The following is a 3,204-nucleotide window of genomic DNA, read 5'->3' as shown; positions in this document are numbered from 1 at the left end:
TTTTATTTTGATAACTTCCGTGAGCAGAGGAATAACCCTCATAGCATTTAATGAAACATACACTTTTCTGCAAACCATTACTTTGAAATACACATCACAGTATACTTCATCAAAAAAGACCTATTAACTTTGCTTTAGGAAAATTCAAATAATAGCAGCCTTATGAAATGTTTGGATTAAATTAGATAGAATTTGGTTTAAAACTGTCCCACATACTGTTAGGGCCACATAACAGAAAATAGATATGTCCAGTTCCATTGGTATGTGTGAAATGAGTTTACTTTTACTGCCATACACACACACACACACACGCAAATTCATACACACTCATTATATATATATATATATATATATATATATATATATATATATATATATATATATATATATATATATATATATATATATATATATATATATATATATATATATATATATATACATGCACACACACACACACACACGCATATATGTATATATATTATATATATATATTATATATATATATATATATATATATATATATATATATATATATATATATATATATATATATATATATATATATATATATCATAAATAGATAGAGATATACATATAACTTTTTTTAAAACAGTTTCTATTGGAACTGAATGCAATTTCAGTGATAAAATTTATGCTAATAGTTTTTCCATCCTTCAGACATCGATCTTGGTTTGAAAGTCTTAAATGCCACCACAGGTAATCCATTTGATATTTTTAAACTCGCAAACATCTTCTGTGTAACTGAACAATAAGAACAGTGACTTTTCTTCAGAGAACTAACATTTATTTCTGATCTTTTCTGAAAGGCAAGGTTTGGCTTTTACCTGTAAGGCCCGCAAGTATATGTCTGTGGCTTTTACGAGAAATCCAGCAAATTACGATACATTTCTTCCGAACTTATCCTAATGTTCTCTCGTAATACACCATTTTGGATTACAGGAAATACCACCATTATTTCCTAGGATGCAGACAGCCAGGAAACCACTATTCCACAACACATCTCTTTTATTTAGGTCAATGGGATCTTACGATATATTCTTACGCAGTAAGTCAATATAGTGATATTATAGCCTGAAAGTCTTGAACTCCCAATTGTTGTCGACGAAAAGGTCAAAAAGGTTAATGTCCAAAGCTGAGTTAAGAACTGAGAAACATTACCAGCAGTCTTTAGCTATTAGAAAAGATTGCCCTGGCATCATAAATATTTGATATGTTTTTCGGCAAACTGCATCAGTATTGACCCAAAAACTCTGTTCGCATTTGCATCATATTATATAATGCACATGATATAATTTTTACTCTGGTCTGAAATTCCTCAAACATCATATTAATGTTTGCTAAAGAAAAAAACGTCATATTTGTATAAAAAAAAATCTTAGCTTTCTAACGAACCGTTGCATTTGCACTAAACTATAAAAATACACTAGGTAGAGAACTCCATACGCTAACTTGATCGCCACATATTAGACAGGATAAATTGGAGCATTTTCGGTACAGCAGGTCTATATAATATAACTGAATTCATATAATATTTGGGAAAAAAAGCTAGCGGAATATTTGGGACGGCAGGTCATATGGTACTTCAACACTGGCCTAATTTACATTAATCACATAGGAATGAAAATCAAATGAGTTCCTGCAATTTTTATGTTTGAAAGGACGTATTACTTCAGTTATCTTCGCGATATAAAGAGCACGCTATTAGGCCGTTTGCTACCGTACGAATCTAGAACAGTTTGGGGGTTAGTATTGTACAGAATTCAATACACACATATCGTAGGTTTACTTCTTTAAAATAATGTATAATGTGAGGTAAATTGTTCTGTAGTCTTTATAGCCAGAGTAAAAACCATTACTTCCTCTTTTGCTTATTTTTAGGGAAGTGATTTTGGAAAGGATAAGTGGTCAGAAGAAAATTCGGTCTTGTCGCAACAAAGACAGCGATTTTATGAAATGGTGTAGCATACACTGGAAGACAGGATGTGCGATTGATACTGGGAGAGAGAGAGAGAGAGAGAGAGAGAGAGAGAGAGAGAGAGAGAGAGAGAGAGAGAGAGAGAGAGAGAGTACTTTATGAGCGGCTAGAGAACTGTAATATAAGTTTACTGAGTCTAAAATCCTGTTATTATCCATCAACTCCAGTTCCAAGACTTACTGTCATTCCGTGATCATAGGAGTTTCTACATAGTGAATATCGAATAAGACTTCAGTATTATTCCGAACTTACGCACAAAATATATATAGCAAGTAATCATATGAAATTTATGCTTTCGACAGATATTATGACAGCACGGGCTCTTGCTCCTAAAGAAACACAGGAAGACAAAATTGCACTCTACCCACCACGTTAAGACTCAAAGAGCAGAGACCATGAGCAAAGAAATAGTGTAAAATATCAACCGACCGTAATTATTATTATTATTATTATTATTATTATTATTACTATTATTATTATTATTATTATTATTATTATTATTATTATTGCGAATAAGTAAGAATCTTCACTGAACAACTATAAAGGTTACAACGTGCAGCAAACTTCATGTAAGGATAAGGGCACATATGATTAACAGTAATATATCAAAACAAATGGACTAGACGACGAGAGGACCAGTTAGGAATCTATTTATAGTTTTCTTACAACATTTTATAACAGTCAAAGTTCTCTACTTCACATTTACCAAATTATTGGTGTGCTTATTTTCGGAAAATTATCATCCCCATCAACAATTTTGTTCACAATTTTTTATTGAAATTTTATTAACTTTTTTTATTATACTTTTTTTTTTATTGTTTCAGCGGTCTTCGCCTGTGTATTACATCACTGGAAGCTCTATTTTCCTTGGCAGAATTTTCTCAGTTACTGAGAGGTAAATGTTCAAAGTTTACTTCAGAATTGCTAACATCTCTATTTATCATTTGCAAAAAGTTCGAACTTGATTTAGATAAAAATGCCGATTTTATTTTGATGAGTTTGTAGCTCTAAAAGCTATCAAATCTATGTTGGAATACAGTTATTGTTATTATCATTATTATTTGTTTTATTCTTATTACTGACTTTCAGTATATATTCACATGGAATGAATTAACATAATAAACAAGGAGCAAAAGAGGAGGATAATCTTACGAGAATCAAAAAGAGTAAAACACAGCAGAGACAAGTTAGGTTGAGTGTCGATG

The sequence above is a fragment of the Macrobrachium rosenbergii genome, chromosome 46 (genome assembly GCF_040412425.1).
Source record: "Macrobrachium rosenbergii isolate ZJJX-2024 chromosome 46, ASM4041242v1, whole genome shotgun sequence".
Taxonomy (NCBI): Eukaryota; Metazoa; Arthropoda; class Malacostraca; order Decapoda; family Palaemonidae; genus Macrobrachium; species Macrobrachium rosenbergii.
The sequence above is the reverse complement of the archived record's forward strand: the minus strand, read 5'-3'. Positions refer to the sequence as shown.